This window comes from Jaculus jaculus, chromosome 8 (assembly GCF_020740685.1).
Source record: "Jaculus jaculus isolate mJacJac1 chromosome 8, mJacJac1.mat.Y.cur, whole genome shotgun sequence".
In the NCBI taxonomy this organism is placed as follows: domain Eukaryota; kingdom Metazoa; phylum Chordata; class Mammalia; order Rodentia; family Dipodidae; genus Jaculus; species Jaculus jaculus.
Window position 1 is genome coordinate 96,522,459 of NC_059109.1, and position 27,459 is coordinate 96,549,917.

The window sequence follows — 27,459 nt, forward strand, 5'->3', positions numbered from 1 at the left end:
TCAAAAGGGGCCCAACTGAAACTAAGGACAACTGGCGAAATAAGCAAGGGTGATGTTTTCCTGGGAACCGGATACCAGCACAAAGGGGAAGGAGATCAACGGAGAGAAAAATCAACTCCTACCAAATCAGAGAGCCAAAGCCTCAGAGGCCCCCAACACCTCAGCACTGAAGCAGACCAAAAATGAACCCAACATGGCTCAGGGAAATCTTGCGGAAGAGGGGGCGGAAAGAATGTCAGAGTTACATGTTGGGTCATGATTTGCAGAGACATTTATCATACTAATAACTGGGGGCTAACTCCACAATGCACGACCCATTTTCATTAACAAGGAGGGTCTAGTGGGAGGGGGTAGATCACAGATGAGCCTAAATAATGGTACCAAACTGCCTGTGTTCACTGAAATGAAAACTAATAAATTAAATTAAAAAAAATAAAATAAAATAAAACAAAAAAAAATGGATCATGTGAATTTGTATCTCTCTAGATGTTCTGCAGACTGCTCAGTCGCATGTCACATACTGGTAAATATAATATTTTCTTTTTAGTAACAGCAAACTAAGCAAAATATTAACTATTTGTTGTATGTTACTTTAATCAAAATGTTGCTACTCTAAGACCTTTAGCTTCATAGCATGAAAACAGGGATCTTCACTTAAAACTTAAAACTGTATTCAACTGCATAAAATTCCATATGAAAGTAACCCACAAAACATTGCTGCACAGCAAGGTAGCACTAGATATTTTACATTAAATCCCTTCAAATTAAGTTGCATTGCTTTACAGAGTATGGAATAGTGAGGCCACTAATTAACCACAGTAATTATTTTGGCAATGAATTCTCCTCTATTAATTCTTTCAACCCTTATGTATTAATCAGTTAATTATAGTATGGGCAAAACTTTTGGTGAGCATTGGACAATAGAACAGTAAATATAATCACTGTCATTTTAAACCTAAGCATGAATAATCTTTCTGTTTTAAAACTTTTCATTGACAACTTCTGTATTTATCTACAATACCATGTAGTTTCTGTTATTTTATAAGATGAAAGTAGGACTGGAGTGACGGCTTATTGGTTAAGGCTCTTGCTTGCAAAGCCTCAGACCTAGGTCCAATTCCCCAGTACTCCTCTAAGCCAGATACACAAGGTGGCATATGTGTCTGGAGTTTGTTTGTAGTGGCTAGAGACCTTGGCACACCCATTCTCTCTATCTGCTTCCCTCTTAAACAAATGAAAAATAACCACTTTGAATAAATGAAAGAAGAGAGCTGGAGAGTTGGCTTAGAGTTTAAGACCCTTGCTTGTGCAGCCTAAGGGTTCATGTTCGACTCCCCAGGTTCCATGGAATCCACACGCACAAGCTGATGCAAGCATGCAAAGTTACACTTGTACACAAGGAGGCACACATGTCTGGGGTTCGATTACAGTGCCTGGAGGCCCTGACACACCAATGTGCTCTATCTCTCTCTTTTATTTTCTCTGTCACATTAAAAAAAAAAAAAATCTATTGGGCTTGTCTCAAAAGAAGAAGGAGGAGGAGGAGGAAAAGTAGAAGAAGAAGAGGAAAATAGATAGAGATGAAGAACTTAAATCCCTGCCGCAAAGCACTTATTAGTGTTATGGTGGGAAATTTTCATCTACTCATTATAGTAGCCCCAAGCTTACTGTTTAAAATTGTCATAAAGTTTTATGGTACCTGATGTTATATAGGTACTTTATTCAAATGCATGCCACAGTTCAAACATTGAAATCTTACATTCCAACTTAATATAATTTTAAAACACCAATTTTAAATAGGACACAGATAAGGATGCATAGAACTGTTCACATACAGTTTCGCTTGGTTTGGGGACTGAATCAATGATTTCTTTTCATATATATTGATTTACTGGTTGTTTGCTGAACTGAGTGGACAGGGCTCTTCTGTTCCATCCAGTTTGTTTCCACTTGTCCTCATAGGAAAGCAGTGCTTGTGGAGAGTCCCTTGACGATTTGTACTTCAGACTAAATTTTCAGATAATAAATTCCGCATCGGAAATAATTATGAAATTGACTGCATTTAGCAAATGACATTTGATTTCTTTATTTGTAAACACAATACTTTTTTCTCCAATATCCATGAATTTTTTGAGACAAAATGAATTTCCATTAACTTACGTATTATGTTCCAGAACCTATTATTTACATCTGAGCTACACAAAGCTAAGATGATGCAAGATTCTCGACCAAGGTCAAGTGTTTTAAGACAGAATGTGTTAGGAGTGAACATCATTAAAAACAAATAGCCATTATACAGTAGATCTTCAAAATTGGCCAAAAAAAAGTTAGAAATTGAATCAGTATAATTTTCACTCACTGAACCAAGGATCCCATGATGAATTCTTGATTTCATCTCCACTAAGGGAATATCATTTTTTCTACGCAGGTAGGACTCATAACTGTTCTTTGGCTCATATGTGGATTATGTATGAGTGTATTTGGGTATATGCATGACTGTGGATAATGCAGATTATAGTGTTTAGAAAAGACACATTTGAAAATAGATTTAAATAGCCAGATGTGGTAGCACCTACCTTTAATCCCAGCACTCAGGAGGCAGAGGTAGGAGGATTGCTATGAGTTTGAGACCAGTGTAGGACTATAGAGTGTGTTCCAGGTCAGTTTGGGCTACAGTGAGACCCTGTCCCTCACCCTCCCCCCACCAAAAAAAAAAAAAAGAGAAAAAGAAAATGGATTAAATGCCTGTTTATCAGTCAGCTATGAAATCTACAATCCTCTTACTGCTTCTTTTCCCTATAGTAGATTTGAAATTAGAAATCACCATTTGTGAGTAGAAGGGAAGTTCCAGGAAATTATCCATGTCTACATTCCTCACCATGATCTTGCACTTCTGTTTTTAACTTCTCAACTAGTTTTCACAAATTGTTGTCCTGTAAAGTAATAAATGGCCCAAATTTTATACACACTAATTAAAATTCCATTTCTTACGGATTCCTTAATCGAGTGCAAGTCATTATGTGCTTTGTTGATTCTTAAGTGCAAAGATAATTGCAGTGGGCAGCATGAAAAGGGTTTGATTATTGCCTGTCGACTCTGGTGAATTCTAATAGGTCTAATTGCAGAGCATCAATTCATCATCTCAGCATCACTTCTCTTTATTATGAGCTCTCTGGATGGTAATGTGCTCGTAAAGAAATGCTGTAGTATATCAGAGGTGACATGGTACCTGGCCTATTATAATTTTCAGCCCTTACCTCATGCAACTCTTGAAATTAAAAGTTTATTATGGAGTGCCCTTTACTAAAACTAATTTTAAAAAATGTTTCTGCATGATGAAATGAATGTATTACAATCATCTACATACAAATTTGCCTTTGTAATAATTCTGTTAAATGCCTGCCAAGACCTTTTTAAAAGAACTCATATTTTTCTATAAATTCAGAACACAATGTGTTAGTTCGAAAACATTTACTAGACTTCTTAATGGGAATTCCATATGGTATTTACCAGAGTTTCTATACTACAGTGACTGTTCTAAAGGCAAGGCAAAGAAAGAGCTTCCATAGAATAATGATGTGGAATCTCCCAGTCACTCCAATTAAAGGTAAAAGACCACCAGCAATCGAGGTGCTGAACAGTTCCCTGCTGTTTGCACCTCAGAAACAGAACATTTATAGCATAGAGAAGGAATGCTAGTCTTAGCCAGCATACAGACAAACTAACGGTCCATATATATGTAAGAGAGGGTGCATCTCATAGTAATCTCTCCAAATTTGAGGATGTGCATCCTCTTTCAAGCATGGTACTTTACTATCTCTTTATAATTATCCCAGGTATCCTCATGAGTAAACTTTCAGTATGACAAAGTTTCAGATGGTGCTCAAAATATTGTCCATCATCACCATGCAGGGTATGGCGAAGCTGGATTTTAAACACAGAAGCCTCCCCTGAGTTTGTCAACTATTTTCACCACAGACTGTGGAATGAGCTTTGCCAATGAATGCCATCAGAATTCCCAGCAGTAGCTTTGAAAGAAGGATTCTCAAATTGTTAATGTGTGGCTCCAATCCAAAAAAAGAGCCACATGTATCAATTTCCAGTAGGACAGTGTCATCGGATATGATGGTAGTCCATATTAGGAAATGATTCAATTTCTTATCTGTTCTAACAGTTATGCAAATCAAAGGAAAGTATCTTAGTTATCTGCTGCTATGTAACAAAATAATCAAATCTCAGAGGAAAGCAACAATTATTTTATTAGGCTTGCAGAGCCTGTGTGAAAGAAATGCAATTGACATTTCTGGGCTACATAAATCTGGGTCATATTGGTAAGTGAACAAGGTCACAGGTTTTGGTTCTGGGATGGGATGCTTCACAAGATGGGCTCAGCCTAGAGTGCCCACAGAATGCCTACTCAAGTGCTTCTCTCCCCATGCCAATGAGTTCATAGAAGGAGTGTCCAGACAGTAGTATTCCCAGAGATCAAGGCAGAGTCTGCAGGGTTTGTCACCTTCTGAAGGAAGTCCCACAGCTTCACTTCAACAGTTTGTTGGTTATAAGCAGGATGCCTTATCCATCTGAGGTTCATTGGGAGTGGATTTGTACATTAGTTTTGGGTGAAGGGATAGAAAGGTCATATTGCAGAAAAGCCTGTGGGATGGGAGATATTGTTGTACCCATCTTTTGATAGAATAGAGTGCCACAGGGAATGAGTCAACCTCATATTATTGCTTCCTGTGTTGTAAAGCAATTTGGAGGATACAGTCCCCCAGCAGGTATAAATTATTGTCTCAAACATTGTTCTAAAGATTACTTTAATGAGAAGATACCTCTTTTCCTTGTGTGTTTGAATGTTTAAAAGCAAGAATAAAACTAACTTTTCAATGGAGAAAATATTAGTTCCTTTTTAAGGAGATCTTTTGAAATGTTTCATTTAGATATAAATATTTTATTAAGCAGTTGGGTTATTTTCAAATATAAATAATTAAAAGAAAATATCAATCCTAAAGTTTGTATACCATATGAAAATTTTAAAATAGCCATTCTTAGCTGCTCATGATGCATGATTTTAACCCCAGCCCTTGTGAAGCAGGGGTAGTAGGATTGACACAAGTTCAAGGCCAACCTGAGACTACATAGTGAATTCCAGGTCAGTCTTACTATTAAAAATAAAAAAAGGATAAAACTTGGGCTGGAGAGATGGCTTAGCGGTTAAGCACTTGCCTGTGAAGCCTAAGGACCCTGGTTCGAGGCTCGCTTCCCCAGGTCCCACGTTAGCCAGATGCACAAGGGGGCGCACGCGTCTGGAGTTCGTTTGCAGAGGCTGGAAGCCCTGGCGCACCCATTCTCTCTCTCTCTCTCTCTCTCTCTCTCTCTCTCTCTCTCTCTCTCTCTCTCTGTCTTTCTCTCTGTGTCTGTCGCTCTCAAATAAATAAATAAAAAATAAAAAAGGATAAAACTCTATGTTTGAATAGAGAAATAACTAACACTTACATCCATTTCTTATGTTCTACTTTGAAAATCATAGGTTGAAATAGTGACATACCTAAAGCTATTGCTTAACATATTATCACATCTTTGAAAAACGGATTCAAAAATCTATAGATAATGAAATTCAAAGGTCTTAAGTAAAAATAATTCGCAATTTCAGTTGGAACCGTACTTCAAAGTTTGGTCTTTCCCCACACAAGTGTTGTGGCTAGTAGACGGCCAGCAGCTGCTGCCAGTCAGCCACTGAGTCCACGTTAACATCTGGCACACTACAGGGCACTGGGGGATTCAACTGTGCTGTTCTATTTAAATATATTAAATGCATTTTCAAATTATGATACTTTCAATTTACTGTGGGTTTGCTGGAATGCAATCTCATTTTAAGGATATCAGCAATTATATGTAATTTGGTGAATTTTGTTAATGAATAGACAACACTTAAGATGGGGAATGTTTCCATCACACCAGAAAGTTCTTTATGTTGGATACTCTTTTTTTCCTCATTCTACATTTCTTCATGTCTTGCCCCAGATGCCTCACTTCTCTAACATATCACTGTCTAGGCAAGCATTGCTATACATTAGTTGTATCTGTTCTTACTATGAATGGAACTACATAATGTATGCAATATTTTTGCTACTCTTCCATTTAGCATGAAGTCCATGACATTCATGCCTTTTGTCACAGATTCAATGCTTCATTCCTCTTTTTGGTCAGTAAGATCATTGTATGACTCATGACTAGCTTATCCTTTCCCTCATATATTTACTCATTCTGTTCTTTCTCTTGGTGAAACAGATACCTTCCTGGTTCATGTCTGTGTAATAATTTTATATAACCATTCTTATAGCAGATCTGGAGTGCTAGGAACAAATTCTCCTAATTTTTCTTTATCTGGAAATAGATTTAATTCCCTTTACTCCTGCTGGATTGGGCAGCTGTTTCCTTTTTATTGTTTGGAAACTACTGTGCCTTGTCCTTCTTTTCTTCATGATATCTGATAAAGGATCTACTGTTACCGAATTTGTTGTTTTGGTTTGATTTAGTTTGTTTTTCTCCCATCTAGAGAAACAACTACATTTCGTTGGACTTTTAAGATTTTTCTGTACTCCCAGAAATTTTTTTTTTCACTTTTATTCTTTTCCATTTTGACATTTTCATATACCTATGCAATGTAATTTGATCTTGTTTCCCCCAATTACTTTTTCTTATTCTTTCTTCTTCCCATTAGTGCCTTTCTTCTTCCCATTAATCCCCATCTTACTTTCAAGCCACCTTTTGTTTGTTGCTATTTGTTTGTTTTTAACCCAGAGTTAAAGTAAAGTTGTTGCATGATCATGGGCGGAAGATTATTTATTATGGAATGAGAAACTTAAAATTTTTAATATATAGACCAGTCTGGCCTTGAACTCCTGGGCTCAAGCAATCTTCCTGACTCAGTCTATTGAGTTATGTGGTAGATTTCCACAAGTCATTGCACCAGTCTTTGTAGCTGAACCTGAGCATTTGATGTCTGTTTTAAGAACTTTGATAGCTTTAACATCTGTTTTCCCTGTGTTGAATCTCTTGATTGTCTGAAATTTTCTGGTTCCTGATATAATGAATAGTTTCCTATTGTACTCTGTATGTAATGATTGTTTGTGTCTTATTCAAATCTCTGTTTTCACATGCCTTTGACACTGTATCCCATCCCAGGGAAAGAGGGTAATTTCTACTCACCAGGTTCCTCCTTTAACACTCCAGGTAGAGATTCCGTGGCTGCTTCTGAGTAGAGCTGGGGTTGCAGACTCCCTGCTAGGCCTCAAGTAATGCAACCCTGAGCGTAATAAAATGGGTTGTTTGGTGTTCAGGAATAGTCCTTGAACCCCAAATCCTGGCTTTGTGTGTACTTCTCTTTTTATGGTTTAGACACAGAGAAAATTGGTGTGCCAGGGCCTTAGCCACTGATATTGAACTGTAGATGTTTGTTCCACCTAGTGGACATGTGCAACCTTGTGCTTACCTCAGCTTTGTGAGTCTGGCTTATGTGGGATCTAGAGAGTAGAACATGGGTCCTTAGACTTCCTGGGCAAGCACCTTAACTGCTAAGCCATCTCTCTAGCCCTTGAGTCTACTTTTAGCCAAAGAATTGGATAAAATAAGACTAAAGCGGATAATTATTAAGTTATTATATTTATTGAGAGAAGTACAGACCCAATAGAAAGAAAATAAATCCATCTGTGGTCTGAGAGCCCACATTATAGGCCCAGAAAAACTATGAAAGAGTTAGAGAAGAAAGAAATGAAAGTAAAAAGAGCTCCCGCCATGTGGAGGGCAGGAGATATTAAAGAGCTCATGTGGGAGGTCAAGGGCTGAAGCTGAGTGGTGAGTCAGTCATCTTGAGCTAGGCAAGCGACTTGGGCTAAGCAGGGGCTGGCTGCAAGAGGAATGGGAGTGCAGACTACCAGGGCACTGCTCCTTTCTCTAGTTCTGATCCACTGTTGCACCAGGGGTCTAATCAGGCCTGCCTCTGCCTAAGTAAGACAGAGGCCCATCTAATTAGCTTTCTTTCAGCAGCTCCCTCTCCAGGTGATCAGAAGGGAGTTCCAGACCACTGTTATCTCCAGGGACATTGACCCAGCCCCAAGTTCCTTGGTGCTGGGTCCACCACAGTTGGTGTGGCTGGATCAGGGGCTGCACTGGAATGGTATTTGGCAGCTTGATCATTGGCTATGCCCAGAATCTGTCTCTCAAGCAACAGCTCTTCTGTGCCATGCTGAGCTTTGCCAGGTCTGGAGCCATGGGGCTCTTCTGTTTGATGGCCTTCCTCATCTTCTTCATCATGTGAGGTTCCATGGTTTCACCCAGCTGTGCTTGCTGCTTCAACTCCATGCTGTTCCTGGTGCTGGAGTGTGCTCAGCTTTAACATTAAACATGTTTCTTTAAAACAAACAAACAAAAAAAGCCTATGTGGGAAGTAGGGGTCAGGGATTCTCCCCTCTTTGCCTCAGCCAGGCTAAGAGAGACGAAATTCACCAGAGCCTGGTGGTTCACAAGTGATGTACCAAGAGAGAAGCTGGTTCCCTCTCATGTATCTGTTTATAACCTTACTGTGGTGGGTTCCACCTTCTGGCTAAGGTGAGTCAGAGAGACAGCTGATTGGTCTGGGCTAGAGGCTGGCTCAGGATGAGGCTAGCCATGATGCCAAATTCTGGGGTCTGAGCTTTACCAACTGCAATGTCAAGATTAGTTTTGAATTCTAGTAAAAGAAATCTCCCTCTCAGGTTCTCAGGTCTAGGGAACTGGCAAGAGAGATAAGAATTTAGGTCATCCTTTGATCCCTAGAAAGCGCAAATTGTGAGGACACACCTTCCTAACCTTTTATTTTCAGGGGCCACCCTAACTGCCTAATAAAGCTACTTCACTCCCTCCCAGGAATGTGTGGAAGAACACTACCTTGTTTATTCTCCCTAGGCAGCCTTCACACACTCAACCAGTGAGGATGCTGGGTGGTAATAAAACTAAAACATCCAGCTTTTCTTGACATCTCTGATTTATTTTATTTTTATTTTTGAATTAAGAACATACTTTGTAGGGATACATCATGTGTCAGAACCATTTTTTCCCTCTTCCTTAGCTCCATTTCTGCAGGGAGCCCTCCTCAGTGGGGTTGCTGGCATTCCCCATGGGGTTGTGGATTGTGCATTGTGGGAACAGCAGGAAGTTATTGGGGAGGCATTGCCTGTGGACATGGCATCCCAACCTTTGGCTCTTAGTCTTTCTAAGCCCTCCTCCACAAAATTTCCTGAGCATTGGTAGGTATATTTTAAGTCTACCTTAGTGATGAGCTCTTAGGAGGCTCTGGATTTCTGATTTTGTAAGTGTTGAGTATCCTCAGGGTGTGTTTCGTTCACCCTGGTGCTGATTGTGAGACTTACCATTGAAGCAGCGTTCTTGGTCATGTCCCCAAGTGTCCCCATTTCCTCTGTAGTAATGCCTGGGCATTGACTGAGATGCAAGGGTGGTTTATCTCTGTGAGTCTTGTTACCTTCTGAGAGCATACCTTCAAGAGCAGGGGATGTAGGTGTTGGGCACTCAAAGGACCATTTAATTAGGAAGGCCAGATCTCTGATTTTATTTCTTAATAGAGAAGAGACCTCCTCACTATCTACTCTGTTACCCTGGGATACGGAATGCATCACTGCAGTGTGGGAGGGTGAGTCAAACTCCCCTCTGCTCTGTGCTACAGAGGAGGGAAGGAGTCCTTGGTTTTGTCTGTGATATTTGGTGGAGTTGTTATCTGTTTTGCTATGCTGTACTTTCTTGGCCTTCTTGGCTAGAGAGAGTAGTCTATGCATGGGTGTTTTGGGGTTTTGGGAGGGTTCTGTCCTTGGGGAATTTCTGAGTCATTGGCTACATAAGCACACAGATTGGGGAATGATAAAGCTAAAAGAAAAGCCAGACAATTAATTCATGGCAATGTTTATCTAAGGACTGTTACCTTCTTGATACATCTCATAGCCTTTTTAAGCTCTTTTTTTTTTTTTTTTAATGCACAGTCCCCAGGGTTTTCAGCTGCATTTAGCAAGGATAGGGGGAGTCCATCTGTCCATCTGTGAAACTTTGTTCTAGATCTAGATAATCTCTACCTCTTTAGGAATACTTTAACACTAGGTCTTGGTGAATACTAAAATTAGAAAAGAATGACAATAGCCTCAGAATTAGAATTGTGTCTGTCACATAGCTAACATATAATGTGAGCTAGCTTATTTTCTTTTTAAGGCCCCAGTGTCTCTACATGTACAATGATCCTTTATAGAAACAGTTGGGTCCAGGCTTGGAGGAAGGACAGAAAAGAAGCTATGTCCTAAGTTCTCACTTCATCAGTGAATACAAGAATGTCTTCAACATTCATTAACACATAGAACAGAAGTGGTTGATGCTGCCCCCCCCACCGACTTCATATTAAACATCCATAGAAAAAATACAAGAAGGGATTGTCTTCATTTCCTAAGAAAGTAGTACCTTTTGCTTCTAACTGTTTGAGTTAAGCTCTTATTATTCCACCATAACTTTACTAAGTTACAGCTTATTTGAAAAACAAAACAATATTCTTTCTATGGTGAGTTTATGAAATTCAGTTCATAGGAAAGCTCTGTGACCAGTCAACATAACCAAATCTAAGGACTTCAGATCTGACAGACTTGTGTGTTTTTCAAGCATTGCTATAGTTTATCTGTTCTCTTCATTATTTATGACCTTCATGTACTTGTTAATGCTTAGTCATTTCACTGGATAGTACTGAAATGTCCAACTAGGCTCTGGGAGAAATGGCAGTGGCTCTCAGTCCATACATTTGCAGATAGTCCTGCATGGTATGTAATTCTCCTTTGCTGTATGATTTGTTGACTTTTCTGTAGGAAAGGCATTTCCAGAGGGTCTGTCTCTTCTGACTGTAGTGGAAAAATCTACCTGGACCTTTTCATTCATACTATAAACACCTGTTTATAAGGAACTCTGTTGGGCAGATTCATGGTAGTAATGAACTCCATCTCTTTCTCTTATTTGAAGATGTTGCAATTCATGGTTTATGTATTCTGAACGTAGTCAATATTAATTATTTCATCTATGCAGGCAGCCATTTTTACCAATTTACCAGGTACTGTGTACCTGAATTTCCTGACTTTCCCTAACATCATTACAGTTTCTCAGTTTTTCTTCCCTTTATCCCCTCCCTTTCTCCTCTTTCTCTTTCTTTTTTCTTTCCCTTCTTTCCACTCCCTTGTTCCCTCTCTTTACTTTCCCCTTCTTCCCCATTTCACATGGTTTATATCTTTATCACTTTCTTTTTTTAAAAAATATTTTATTTATTTAACAGAGAAAGAGGGAAGGAGGGAGAAAGAAAGGGAGGAAGGGAGAAAAAGAGAGACAGAGAGACAGAGAGAATGGGTATGTCAGGGCCTCCAGCCACTGCAAATGAACTCCAGACGTATGTGCTCCCTTGTGCATCTGGCTAATGTGGGTCCTGGGGAATCAAACCTGGGTCCTTTGGTTTTGCAGGCAAATGCCTTAACCTCTAAGCCATCCCTCCAGCCCGACCATCACTTTCTAATTCCAGAATATTTTAATGTTCTTAAAATAAAGCCCATATCCACTATGAGTCACTTTCTACTTCCCTACATGTCACCCTAAGTATACATTAATCTACCTTTAATTTCTCTGTTTATGGGTTTGCCTATTCTGGACTTGTTACACGATTTTAATCATATAATATGTAGACTTCCATGTCTGCTGTCTCTCCCTTAGACTAAGTTTTGTGATGTTAGACTATGGTATGCATCATACAGCACGACTTGTAATAATGGTGTAATCCATTGCATAGACATGCAACAATGGAACAACCCACTGCATAGATATACATTTGATAATTCATTTGTCCATTGACGTGCCATTGAGTTGTGTACACTTTTTGGCTACCATAAATAAAGCAGCTATGCATATTTGTGCACTAGATCCCTCAGTGTGAGTATGGAGTGGCACCTCATTGTGGTTTTAAGTTGCATTTTTCTAATTACTAAATATATTGTCTTTTTCATGTACTTACTGTCTATTTGGATTTTTTTTCTCCAGCCAATTATTAATCCCTTATGCAACCCTCAAATCCATTTAAAGTCAAATTACATGCTTAGCTTTTCTTTAGTTTGGCCTGCTGGTTCATAGGCTTTACTTGGGAACATGTTTCCCGTAATCCTCTCTCTTTACTCAGTTAGGATCCCACACCATCTTCATCTTATCATATAAATTATTTCAATCAAATCTCAATTAGTGTCATCAATGTTCCATTGACATTTACTTCAGAACAAGCTCTTCCTATTGCAATAGTTATTCAAGCAATGATTATTTTGTGCCTCTTTCCCGTGATTTATAGAAATAAGGAAGAAATTAGAAAAACATATTTTGGACAAGTTTCCTTCACATGTAGTACCATATAAATTTTTAGATTGTAATTAGTGTGTTTGACAGCATGGTATGGCAGTTCAAGGGAGGCCACCTAGGTCAATGAAATAAGCTTCTTAATAGTTTAGAATATGTCAGCCAATGGTCATAACTAGGGATACAGGTAGTGTAATAATTCAATGGACAAATTCATAGTCACAATGTTAGATGCCAAATAAGCAATGAACTACCACATTAGGGTGGGGTGTTGGTAAGATAGCTATAGGCCAGAATTATTGGTTTAAACTGGTATTTTTCAGCATGTCGTATCAGACCAGAAGCATTACCATCATCTGGGACTATGTTAGAAAAACAGATTATTGGTCTTCATCCTGTCCTCTATGCTTCTCAAACTCACTGAATCAGAAACTCTGAAATTGTAACTTTGCAATTCTTTGGCCAAGAACTGCAGACAGAGTAGGCTACCCTCAAATTTGAGACTACAGATTTGTTCTTCTAAAGAAAAGCCAAAGGAGAAGGTGGTTAGAGATGCAGCAGGATGTGATAGTTGATCTTTATTGCCAACTTGACTAGATTTAGAATCACCAAGGATATGTACCTCTGGGTGTAATATGGGAGGAAATTTACAGAGAGATTTAACTAAGGGAAGGCTCAGCCTGACTATGATTCACCCCTTTCAATTGGATAGAATCCTGGGCTGAATACAAAAGGGGGAAAAAAGGCAAACAAGTGGAGGGACAGCATTATCTCTCTCTCTCTCTCTCTCTCTCTCTCTCTCTCTCTCTCTCTCTCTCTCTCTCTTTCTCAAACTTTCCTGACTGTAGGTACAATGTGATCATAACATCCTGCCACCAAGCCTTTTTGCTATGATGAACTGTACCCTCAAACATGAGCTACAATAAACCCTTCCTTAAGTTGCTTTTGTCAGTTATCTTGTCATAGCACTAAGGAAAGTAACTAATACGAGGGAGTCTAAGACTGTGAGGTCACACCACAAGGTTGTATTCATAAAAAAAAAACAAATTAAATATGAAAGTATTTATACGTCATTGCCATAACAATGAGCTAACGTATGGCAGGATAATTAATAAATTATTGAAATAACAGATTGATTGTCTATGACCATACTACCTTGAATGTGCCTGTTGTAATCACAAGTGGGAACTAGAATAAAAAATGAAGAGAATTGCTTTTTCTGGTGTAAGAAAGTTTAATAGTTAGTTGTGCGTTTTTCAGACAGTTGCAGACATTTCTACTAAAATATTTCCAGTTGTTAGTTTTCAGGCTATCCAACACAGTGTTTCTTGGGTTTTTTACATGTTCTTTCTGAGACTTAGTGACTTGATATAGTAAATTAACCTGTTTTCATTAGCAGTAGTTGGTTCTATTAGCAAAAGGGCCCATACTTTTTTCCTGTGTTGTTGATGGCAAGTCCTTAGTATTGTGTAGAGGGAGCCCTTCTTGCTAAATAAGTGTTTATTTTAAGGCATTTTCTACATCACTCACAAATTTCAACCCAGATTGAGCTCACTTTGGGTGTAGGAAATATGAGAAAGGTAAAGAACATAGAGGTGAGAAAGAGCCAAGCCTTGACTGGGCACATGTGGAGAGTGGTCCTAGGTATAGTGTGGGTTCACTGGGTTCTAATGAATACAGGAATTAATGAAGGGTATTTATACTAATTTACATGGGTATGTGAAAGAGAAGAATGAGGAAGGTATCTGTAAAACCAAGTACTTTGTAACAGGGGACAACAATAAACTTATATTGAATTGATATTAAGAAGCCAAATTTATCAAAAGATGTAAAGTCAGTCAACCATGTTCTTGGAAGAAAGAATATTTTTTGTATTATGAAATATTTTCAATTATGTATTATTATAAGATAATTTTCTTTTTTTATTTTTTTTAAATAAGATGTTTTAAAACAGGGCCTCCCTCAAGAGCAGACTGATCTGGAACTTAGTATATAGTCTAGGCTAACCTCAAACTCATTGCAATTCTCCTGTGTCTACATCCAGAATGATGGGATCATAGGCATGTTACTGAACCAGGCAGTGACTTTCTTTCCTAACAATAGAAAACTTTTTATTTCTCCTCTGGCTTCAGTGTCTCCTCTAGCTCTATGTTCCCATTTAGAGAAGTGTGCACAGAGTGTGGCAAAACCTGAAGCCACAACAAAATACAATTTCCTTCGTTTGTGGTCATGACTAGGACAGAAATAATTTGTCCCAGGGAGAGGAATGCCAGGATTTCATTTTACTAATCAATAGGCCCTGGTTTCTCAGAACCTATGAACAAGTGTTAACTTGAAGAATGTCTTTCCATAAAGTCCTAATCCCTGAATAATCTCAAAAACATAGGATACAGTAGAAAGGGGCCTTACCTGTCCTCATGAAACTCTATTAGTTGTTGCTGTCAAGTGTCTTCTTTTTTAAAATTATTTGTTTATTTATTTATTTTTTTATTTTGAGAGTGGGAGAGAAAGGGAGGGAGAGAAAGAGACAGAGAGAATGGATATGCCAGGGCCCTTTGTCACTGCAAACAAACTCCAGATACAGGTACAACCTTGTGCAACTGGCTTTCATTGGAACTGGGGAATCAAACCTAGGTCCTTAGGCTTTGCAAACAAGTGCCGTAACTGCTAGGCCATCTCTCCAGTCCCTCAAGTGTATTCTTTATATTGATTTTTCTCCACTTAATGATAGCATTAAAAGGCAAGAAAGCACAAGTTCTGTTTGATCCTATGGAAACCTTGACATTATTCTGTCAATAAAGTTGTCCACAGTAATTCCACTGAAAAGGTTAATTGTGTTTTTCTTCAGAATCTTTACCATACAACACTCAAACATACTGTTGCAACTCACGTATTATATAAGAACAATTGGATTTTCAGAACAAACTAAGCTGTAAAATTGTTAAAATTCTATATAAATGTGTTATTGATATTTTCTTCTGGGTCTTTAAAGTGTCACACAATGAGGTAGCTTTGTGAAATAACTAGAAGCTTGATTTTTCTGTCTTTTGGAATGTCTACAGATAGCTAAGCTTGTTTAAAAAATAATATTTACTTAGGGTAAAAATAAATATACTTTTTGTTTTATCAGTTTACATAGTACTATAATTAATGTAGAACAATTAGGTACCTAACAACTTCTTCTAAAAATTGAACTATATTCCTCTTGTAACTGTTTAACTCTGTGTTTACTTAAACTGTGTAGTATTTATAAAAATGAATCATAAAATAAGTTTGACTTAGAAAAAAGTTGTTGATTCTTTAATAAGCATTCTGTAGTAGCTTGGGTGATGTGAATGGGTATGTTCTAAATCATAGAAATATTTGTTTCCTACAAGCTTGTCTGTGTATATTTTCAACTAGGTAGCATATGTTTTTAAAAAATAATGTTTGTAGCCGGGCATGGTGATGCACGCCTTTAATCCCAGCACTCGGGAGGCAGAGGTAGGAGGATTGCCATGAGTTCAAGGCCACCCTGAGATGACAGAGTTAATTCCAGGTCAGCCTGGGCCAGAGTGAGACCCTCTCTTAAAAAACCAAAATATATATATATATACAATAATAATAATGTTTGTAAAGTAAAATGGTGTGTTTCAACAATTAAAATAACCCCTGAAGATTGTAGCACTTACAATAACTAAGTGGTTAGCCAAATGAGAGCTACCTTCCCTGTGACAATATCTATTTGTAAAACTCAGTGAGCAATTATAATACTATCTTTTTTTTTAATTTGAGATACCTTGACAAGGGACTGATTGTTTTTATTTCAAATAAAAATTCTATTAAAATACACACAGTTTTATGAGACTATATGTATAAATGCCATAAAACAGTATCAAAGTGTCTATGGTTTGTGTTCAAATAGACTAAGATATAACTGCTACCAAGACTTGGCCTAGTAAGCAAAAATATTTTTACTTAGAAGGGTAGGGAAAAGAAACAGAATAAAAATTCTTGGAAACATAAAAAATAAAACTTTCAAATGAACGTATAGACATAGAAAGGAAATAGCAGATGAGTATTTTTAAAGCAAGTGAAGGAAATGTCCTAAAATGTACCATACATAAAATATTTGGGTAAGGATGAGAAGATTGAGATTTATTCATAGGCAAATAAACTTATCTATTAATAATTATAGAAATGGCAAAATATATAAAATGAAAGAATTGCAGTGGATTCATTGGCAGGTGGCTGTGTTTCACAGTTGTGTGTTGCTATAGCACACCTGGTATTGGATAATGTATAAGAAAATAGACTTATTTAGATTACGACTTTGGTTATTGTAGTGTCTGGCGGAGAGAGACCCTCCTCACTGATTGCGTAGTAACATTTCAGAACATGAAACCGCCACATATAAAAGTGGTACCTGTGTGAGCCAGCATCAAGAGACCAGAAAATGGCTGGGCTGACTCTATAGCAGTCAGCTGTCAAGAACTGCCAGACTGACCCATGCCAGCGTGACAGCTCTTGTCCATTTATGGGGAAGAAGCCCTCAGGACATCCCTCTAGATCCTACCTCACAAAGGTCTCGCCACCTCTTTTGTTCCTCACTTTCATATGAATACACGGGGAGAACCTGTTCAAACCATTGTAAAGGGAAAATAATTATTCTGCCTTCCCCCCCCCCAAAAAAAACTATAAATATGATAAATTCAGAAGGCCAAGAAAGTTGTTTAAATTCCAGAAAGGAAATTTTACAAAAATCCAGCCTACCTAGTAGGGTGTTAAAGTGGGATGGAATGAAGCTATATATACAACATTCTGAGAAAAAAAAAAAATTGAACCTACAATCACAATGTCAGGACAATGGCATTCAGAAATTAAAATAAACCATGAATATTTGAAAACCCATAGAGTCTGAAATGCCCCAGCTTTAGGACATGTCTGAGAGGATTAATCAAGGCTATATGACTAGAACAACTATAACAACAAAAGGAACTTAAGGAACTTAAGGATATAAGAAACAGTGGCACAAAGAAACCAGTAAAATGTAAATTCTGGAACAGTTGATTAATACATATTGTCATAAGTCTAATGATAAAATGCACAAAATAGAGACAACATATTGCTACCCTGTTTAGCCACAATGTAAATACAATTTTTTACCAGGCTAATGATAATCAATTTAGTGTTTATCACTGGCATGTGCTAGGCGCTGTGCTGGGCACTTTTGCATGTAATGCTGCATTGATTTTCTATAACAAATCTGACAGGTAGACAGTATTCTGCCTTTGCAGTTGAGGAAAATGTCTCCTACAGGTTTATTGGGTATAGTACTGTAGTATACCTTTGGATATAAAGACATCTTTGCTCTTTTCTGACATTATACTCTAACTACACATTCCTTTTTTCTGACAATTCTAGGTATTGTTCTACCACACAATTAATTTCCTACTTGTATCAAATCTACCTATTCTTTAGCTGAATTAATGTCTTTTACCATAATTCTCTCCAGTCCTTTCATCATATTATCTCAGCCACAATTCTGTTTCTAAATTAAAAAGAATATTTACTGATTGGCCTGCACAATTGTAGATGATTAGCAAACAAGTCACCAAATATTACATATATATTGCCAAAATTTATTTTTAAAAATATTGTTATTTTTTAATACTTTATTTTTATTTATTTATGAGAGAGAGAGAATGGGCATGCCATGTCTTCTAGCCACTGAAAAGACTCCAGATACATGTGCCATGAGCTCCCATGTGCATCTGGCTCACAGGTGTTCTGGAGAGTTGGGCCTGGGTCCTTAGGCATCACAGGCAGGCACCTTAACTCTAAACTATCTATCTAGCCCTTTTTAATATTTTTGTTTTGTTTTATTTTTGAGGTAGCTTCTTGCTCTAGTCCAAGCTGACTTGGAATTCATCTGTAGTCTCAGGGTGGCCTCAAACTCAGAGCAATCCTCTTATCTCAGCCTCCTGAGTGCTAAGATTAAAGGCACACACCACCATGTCCACCTTAAATATTACTTATTTAAAAGCAAAGAGAGAGAGAGAGAATGGGCAGGGGTGGGGTAATTGGTGCACATCAGGGTTTCCTGCCTCTATAGACCAACTTCCTTTACATGATTTCCTTTGTACATCTGGCTTTACTTACATGGGCTTGGGTTATGGTTAGGGCTTGCAAGAAAGTACCTTAAAGCACTGAGCCATCTCTCCACCCCTATTTCTTTCTTTGTTTGTCCCCAAAAGTTCATATTCATTACTTAGTTGTCAGACTTTCCATGAGAGAAATTTATGTTTGGCATCTGAAAGGCTGTGACTAGGTTTTGTAGTTTGAGTAGTTTCACATTAATGGTTTCTAGCAAATAATCTCATTTTGGCCACTTTGAATCTTAGTCTTATCATGAATCATGTTTGAAAGCCTCAGTGATGTAGTCTCTTCGCCAAAGTGATTATGTCAGGCTCAACATAGGCAAGGGAAAGGAAAAGTTAAGAAAAGTTGCCTTACGACTAGAAAATGAGTTACCTTTGCTTTTACAGTTTTTGATTTTCTTTTTGTCTTGCCCAACTCTTATTATTGTTCCTGCTGTGCAGTTTATGTTTAAGGTGAGTACAGGTGTTGTAGTCAGGTTCACATTGCTGTCAGAAATCACCTGAACAAGAGTGGCTTGTGGGGAAAAAAAAAAAAGGAAAAGGTTCATTTTATCTTACAGACTAGAGAGGAAGCTACATGATGGCATGAGCAGAGGGTGAATAAACCTCCTGGGCAACATCAGGTGGACAATAGCAACAGGAGAGTGTGCCAAACACTGGCAAGAGGAAGCTGACTATAACACCCATAAGACTGACCCAAACAATGTACTGCCTCCAGGAGGCTTCAATTCCCAAATCTCCATCAGCTGGGAACCTAGAATTCCAAATATATAGGTTTAAGGGTGGGGGCACTTGAATCAAACCACCATAGCAGGTGCTCAGGGGATGTGATAAACTTAATAATTCTGACCCCAATCATCACCCTACTTCCCTAATTCTATCATTCCTTAATATCCCCCAGGCAGTTTCCTTGAACTCAGTTTTGACATGCTTTGCTCTCTTCCCCCACCCACCCTAAAATTGCCATCAAAGTTTATCTGTTTCCTTTTAAAGATTTTGAATTACCAATCTCCACTCACTCTTGGCTAGTCTTTTTTAGAAGTTTTCAACCCATTGTACAAAGAAGGAAGCATATGGCAGGAGGAACATGTCATGACTTTTAGGGAATAATAATCCCAAGGCATTTTTTTTTTGCCTTTACACAATGATATCTTAAAAATTCCTACTTAAAAATCTTCTCCCACCCTTCTCTTCTCCATTAGAAGTGAATGATCTAATAGCAGTGATCTTAGACATTGATCTTTGAATCACAGAATACTATGTAGGGAAAAATGTGTATCCTTAAGAAATTAAAAGTAAAAAAAAAATGCCCTGGCCCCATCTCACAGAAGAAAGAGATGATTTATTCTTTTTTTTTTTTTCTTTTTTTTTCTGAGGTAGGGTCTTGCTCTATTTTAGACTGATCTAGAATTCATTATGTAGTCATAGGGTGGCCTCAAACTTGTGGCGATCCTCCTACCTTTGCTTCCCATGTGCTGGGATCAGAGGCATGTGCTACCATGCCTCACTGATTAATTCTTTTATATTTTAAAGAGTGAGGTTAAAACAACTGCATTTACTCAAAATTACTGTTAAAATACCTTACTCTATACAGAAGTAAAATTAGTGAAAAAGATTGTTTAAAAATATACATGAGTTTTAGACTACATAGTAAATTCCAGGTCAGCATAAGTGGGAGCGAGCCCCTACTTAAAAACAAACAAACAAACAAAAAAAAAAAACCACCTTAGGACTAGAGAGATGGCTTAGCAGTTAAGGTACTTGCCTGTGAAGCTTAAGGACCCAGGTCCAATTCTTCAGGTCCCATGTAAGCCAGAAGCACTTGGTGACATATGCATCTGGAGTTCGTTTGCAGTAGCTAGTCTCCTGGATGTGCCCATTCTCACTCTCTCTCTCTCATAAATAAACAAAGTTTTAATTTTTATGATTTCCTTAAGCTACAGCAGAGGTCAACCACAGATGAAGAACTTGAATAATAAAAGTAGGTTGGAGTGACAGATATTCAGCATAATTAGGTCTCCTACATAACTTAGGAGGCTAAGTTCTATATAGCTCTAATATGACCCCACATCCTAAAACAGCTGACCCAAAACATCATGATTGACTGCCAGTCTGGATGTCAGTTATAACTAATAGTGATATAGTACCAGAATCCCCATTAACAATGAGTGGGAAATGTCATTTCTTAACAAATTGAACACATCTAGTTTTCCCTTCAGAGTTAAGAGAAATCCCATTTTCTTTGTACTTGAGAATAAGGTAAAGTTATTCCTGTTGTCCTTTTTGCAATTGAAGAATAAATATTCACATTTAACTGTTGGGTAGAGTGAGGGTCTCAGTGCCGCAGTGAGTCCCACGTTTGAAAAGAGCATCAGTGCACAATGAGTTCACCTCAGAGAGACAGGTGGGGTTGCAGACTGATGTGGAGTCTAGCAATAAAAGCCAACCATTCCTGTTCTTATGACAGGGAACACCCATTGTGGAATTGCCTAATGAAATTGCCATAATAATTTAAATATTTTATCATTCTCACTCTACCCACGCCTTAATCATATTCTAAATCTGTATAAGCTGAATTCATGAATAATGCAACTTCACAGTACTGAAATTTTCCCATATTCTTTCTGTTAGAAGCCACGTTAATATAATTATTCAAGGATTCGATCATTCTCAGTTTCTAAGTAAGAGTGATCCTTGAGAGAATGTAGGGTGGGGCCTCCCATGAAGCTACACACCATTAGGGTAGAACCAAATGAGAGCGCAAGGGTAAACATGTGGGATACAGATAACCTGAACTGATGTGTGCATTGAACAAGCTCAGAAAGGTAGACATCAGTCCAGTTTATCGTGATGAAGAAATAGGTTAATTGTATCCGAGTGTCCTTCTTTCTTTCTTTCTTTCTTTCTTTCTTTCTTTCTTTCTTTCTTTCTTTCTTTCTTTCTTTCTTTCTTTCCTTCTTTCTTCCTTTCTTTCTTTCTTTCTGAAAAAGAAATGTGAAATGATGCTTCTGTTATTCTTTGGAATGATATTTAGACAGTCGGTCACACTATATTTTGTGAGTTGGGAAACAAAACCAATATCTAAAACAAAGTAGATTTATTCTAACATGAGCCATGTTAAGATGAAGGAAATGAAACATTTAGAATATGCACTTATTTATTTATCTCTTGCAGAAGAAGAGAAAGGTTTTAACACATATTTCCCGCCTGGGAATCTTTGAAAGGAATTTTGTAGCATTTTATTAAAGACACTACCCTGTTGGGGATCTTTATTTTTACAATTATCTGTAGTGCAATTGTTATGAAATTGCTGATTAGGTTTGGGCAAGACTTTCTGTGAAGAGATAGGTCTTAAATTCCATAAGATACTATGCTGGCTGATCAGAACCAGGAACCAGTGTGACAAGATTCCATGGCTTGTCCTGTCTAGGTGATCGATTCCATCTCATTGTTTTCTCTATCCAGTGTCTCATCTCTGATTAGACTGGCTGCAAGTGGATTGACTTTTACTGAATCATCCACATACTCACTAATTATACATTAAGCAATTATTCCTTGGCTTTGTGGGAAATGGACACAGACCTTTCATGTACCCTGGAGTCACCACAGGAAGATAGGAATAAGAATCATAACATTTCAAAATGAGAAATAATCCTGAACATATAAACTCACATGAGACTCCAGTGAGAGAAAATGCCTTGCCTCTCAGGCAGAATGACATTTTATTAGAAACCTCAGAGTGACAAAATCTTCAAGGTAATGTTAAAAGTTGTATAAGTAATTTTTAAATGTTAAGACTGTTAGAAATCACATTGGAGAGATGGTTCAGTTGTTAAGGTGCTTACCTGCAAAGCCCACAGACCTGAATTTGATTCCCCCAGTACCCATATAAAGCCAGTTGCACAAGGTGCACGTGTATGTGGAGTTCTTTGCAGTGACTAATCCCAGCGCTCAGCAGGCAGAGGTAGGAGGATTGTTGTGATTTTTAGGCCATCCTGAGATTACATAATGATTTCCAGGTCAGCCTGGGTTAGAGTGAGACCCTAACCTCAAAATACAAAATAAAGCAAAAGAAAAAAAAAAAAAGAAGAAGAAGAAGAAGAAGAAGCCTAAACAAGAGAAATGAGTCCAGAATTAGTTTGTATACTGAGGATCATGGATCCCACCATCAGTGATGCTAAGTCCTCCTTGGGTATCATGGTACAGGAAAAGCTGTAAGAAAGAATAATTGCTGATGGCAGTTGGGGGCTTCAAATACGTGGGAATTTGTTGAATAAGAATACCAAATGATCCAAGTGGTGAAAACGAATGGAGAGCTTGCCTCATAAACCTAGCATCTAGTGACTTGTCAGTAAATACTTGTTGAATAAGGGACAGGATTAATGGCTGAGTAATTGAAGAAGAATCTTTCTTGTTAAGGCTTATGGTAGGAAAGATACTGTAAAGGAAAGCTAAGGACAGAAGCACACATGGGATCTCCATGCCCATCAGTGTGACGCACAAGGACTGCTTTGTGTGCACATGCACACATGCATGTGCACACACACACCAGCTCTAGAAAGTCCAGCTTCTGCATTTAGAATTGCCCTTACAGTAGACTTACTTTCATTCATTTTTGCATATATACTTTTTTTTTTTTTTAAGTAAGGTCTCACTCTTGCCCAGGCTGATCTGGAATTCAATGTGTAGTGTCATACTGGCCTAGAACCTACAGTTATTATCCTACCTCTGCCTCCCTAGTGCTAGGATTAAAGGTGTGTGCTACCATACACTGATAGATTTTTTTCTCAAATTTTATTAACATTTTCCATGATCATAAAAAATATCCCCTCCCTCATCCCCAATTTCCCCTTTGAAATTCCATTCTTCATCATATCCCCTCCCCATCTCTCAATCAGTCTCTCTTTTATTTTGATGTCATGATCTTTTCCTCCTCTTATGATGATCTTGTGTAGGTAGTGTCAGGCACAGTGAGGTCATGGATACACAGGCCCTTTTGTGACTGGCAGAGCATGTTGTAAGGAGTCCTACCCTTCCTTTGGCTCTTACATTCTTTCCGCTACCTCTTCTGCATTAGATCCTGAGCCTTGGAAGGTGTGATGGAGATGTTAGTCAGTACTCCAGTCACTTCTTTACAGCACTATGATACCTTCTAAGTCATCCCAAGGTCACTGCCATCTGAAAAGAGAAGATTCTCTACCCAAAGTGAGAGTAGTGTTAATATAAGGGTATAGATATTAAGAGAAGTGCTGACTGGGTAGTTTGATAAGCATAGTATATACATTTTTCCAGACATCAGCAGATGTTACACCCCTAGGACTCATGACTACCCCTGTTTTAAATTTTCAGTGAATTTTTTTAAACATAATTTTCTTTGAATTTTAATCAAGTCCTGGTTTTGCATGTCTCTGAAAAGGCTAAGTTGTTGCCCCATCTCTTAAGCTTGGACAAGGAGCTTATTATAATTTTCCCTGAGAAAGTCTTGCTGTCTGCTTGGGTATGCCCTTCCTCTCACCTTACTATGGAAGCAGTTAGAAATGCCATGTCTTTGACTCACTTCCTTCTAAGCTGTGTTCATTTTTGAGTTCCTTCTAAGATGATGTCAAATGTTGGAATTTAGCAGAGAATTCAGCTTCCCCCAACCCCTTTGAGACCACTGTCTGTGGGAAGTTATTATAATGCAGACACCCCCAATACCCTATGCAATCTCCAAGACTCCCTATATAGCCACTATAACATATCCATTTTTACAAATCACAACCTGCGTTTCTTTTTCTTTCTTTTTTTATTTTGGAGAGAGACAGAGTGTGTGTTTCTGTGTGTGTGTGTGTGTGTGTGTGTGAGAGAGAGAGAGAGAGAGAGAGAGAGAGAGAGAGCGAGAGAGCACATGCCAGGGCCTCATCCGCTGCAATTGAACTCCAGACGCTTGTGCTACCTATTGAGCATGTGCGACTTTGTGCTTGCCTCACCTTTGTGTGTCTGGCTTATGTGGCATCTGGCAAGTCAAATGTAGGTCCTTAGAGCTTACAGGCAAGCGCCTTAACTGCTAAGACATCTCTGTAGCCCAACAACCTATGTATATTTTTTAATGCTGTGTGAAAGGGTTCATTATGAAACAGCATACTCTTCCAATGGTGAAATAAACTTTTATTTTATTATAATTTTTTTTAGCAAGGTTAATGTTAAATAGATCTTTGTCAGGAGAGAGAAAGTTAAGAAAATATTTAAAATGAATTTTTTCCTTTATTTTTATAAACATATATAAATGATGTTTGTTTAGAATTAATTGAATAATATAACCTGAGCTTGAAGCATCATAGTTTTGGGCTCAATGAAACATAAAACATATTGTCAGCATATGATGTACCATACAGACAATACTATCACATTCTAATGTAAAAATAGTATCAACCCTTAACTGGAGGTAGCTGCATACCTTTAAGGTTTATCTGTGGGTATATTCCATATGTGTTTATCAGCTGAAAAATGCCAATGTTGGTTAGTTTCTGTTTACTTAATATTAGAAATGAATATGTATAGAACCAAAAAGGGCAAGAGAGGTAAACCAAAAACACTTTCTGAAACAAAAACAAAACTCACCTTATAGAATCAAAGGCATCTATACTAGAAAATAACATTGCGAGTTCTACACTATCTTAAGCACATGATAAAAAATGGATGATGAGCTGGAGAGATTGCTTAGTGGTTAGTACACTTGCCTACAAAGGCAAAGGACCTAGGTTCAATTCCCAAATGCCTATGTGCACATGCATCTGGAGTTTGTTTGCAGTGGCTAGAGACCCTGGTGCACCCATTCTTTCTCTCTCTATCTGCCTCTCTATCTCTCTCAAATAAATAAAAAAGGGTGATTAAGAGTCTTTTTGGAATTCCAAAGGGGAAAGTGTGGGGGTGGGCAGGGAGGGAATTACCATGGGATATATTTTATAATCATGGAAAATGTTAATAAAAATTTTTAAAAAAAGAAGGAAGTAGAGGGAAAGAGAGAGAGAATGAGCAAATATGAATCAGAGCAGAAAGGCACAAAGTAGAGGGTGGTTACCGGAATGAGAAAGGAGTGAGGAAAATGCGAATTGCCTAATGGATATATGATTTCCATTTTGTAAGAGTAAAAGGGTTCTGGATATCAATTGCACAAAGAACTCTTCTGAACTTTGCCCTTAGAAATAGTTAAGGTGTGGCCAGGCATGGTGCTCATGCCTGAAATGCCAGTCCTCAAAAGCTGAGGCAGGAGGATTATGATTTTCAGCCAGTTTATGTTACATAGTGAGACCCTCAAAAATAAAAAAAAAATGATGAAGGGCTGGAGAGATTGCTCAGTGATTAAGGTGCTTGCCTACAGAATCTAGCTACCAGAGTTCAATTCCCCAGGACCCACATAAAGCCAGGTGCACAGTGACATATGCATCAGGAGTTCATTTGCAGTGACTGGAGACCCTGGCGTGCCCATTCTCTCTCTGTGTCTCTCTTCTATCTCTCTCTGTTTGCAAATAAATAAATAAATATATTTAAAAATAAATAAAAAAGTCTTTTTGGAAATAGAAAGAAATTCATTATTTAACTGAAGAAATGTATGAGAATAATCCAAATTTAGAAGCATGCTCTAAGGCATAGCTGAACTATATTCTTGCTGGTGTCTGTGGCACATTGGAAAGGGATATCTTAGGGACAATGAGCTATTTCTGGAAATATAATAAAAACAAGCTTTGAAAACTTGTATAGGAAAACATTGACCTATAAGGAAAGAAAAAGCAGCATTTATTTTGTAATGAGATCAGGTGGTAATTCAATATCTTGCCAACTGAACTTCAAGTATTCTCCTTAAGGTCATAGATTGGTAGTGCTTATCATACAAATTGGTCAGTAAGATTTACAAATAGTACCTTTAGTACTTGTTTCTATGGTTGTATCTCTGGAATAGAAAACCAATTTAATTCCATGCATTGGTTTTCTCCTTAAAATTCATGCAATTTGAATATGACTGACAGGGCATTGTATCATTATGCAAACTGTTAGATGGACCGATTATACTCATGAATACAGTAGTGGAGTGAATTAAAGCAACATGTAATTGATTCTACACTTGGTCTGACTGTTCATTAACAGTTTGAATGTCGCACAGTCACTTCTCAAATAGAAAATGATCAGAGCCACCTATATATACTCTTTCATTTGTTTTTTTTAATTCATTATGCTAATAAATTTTTACAGAATATTTTAGCTGCATTTGTTTTGCCAAGGATAAGTCTGATTGAATCTATGTAAGTAGTTCCACTGTTTTCAATATTTATTGGCATTCTGATCACACATTTTTCAATTTTCACTTTTGGAAATGATGAGGAACTCCTCCATGTACCCCCTTCACTAACTACGTTTTATTCTATCTTCTTTTCCTATGTAGCTCAGACTAATTTCCCAGAATAAAAAAGGATTGGGAGGGAAGGAGGGAGTACAAGAGAGTGGTTATAGCCTCAAAACAAAAGAGCTGATTTATCAACTGATTGATTTCAGAAGTAGATGAGCAAAAACAGGTTCCATTTGTCTTGCCACACTCTAGTCTGATGAGGCACGAAAGGGCTTGCCATCTCATTTCCAAACCTCTTCAAGGGACTGCAATGGAAATGTTGATTAAATGTACAAATTGCATTTCTGTTCTCTTGGCTTTCCTGAGTGAAATACAAAAGGGCTTCTTTGCTCAAAGCTGCTTTTCCTTCCTTGAATGCAAAGGTTGACACTTCATGAGAGTGAGATCATTGTGACTGTACCCAGGGAGTAAAGATGCTGTCAATTCCATCATGTCCATGCCTGCCCTTTGTGTGTCTACCATTTCCTGCTAGATTACAAGACAAAAGAACCAACAAAACTAGTTCTGAGCCAGGCAATTTTCTCTAGGAGC

The 27,459-nt window shown here is 37.9% G+C and overlaps 1 protein-coding gene and 1 pseudogene across 5 annotated transcripts in view; both read left to right on the plus strand.

Annotated features, from left to right (window-relative positions):
* Positions 1–27,459, plus strand: part of Macrod2 (mono-ADP ribosylhydrolase 2) — a 2,207,522-nt gene that overhangs the window by 1,263,571 nt on the left and 916,492 nt on the right. The gene's annotated exons all lie outside the window — the stretch shown is intronic.
* Positions 7,921–8,320, plus strand: LOC105944233 (annotated as a pseudogene).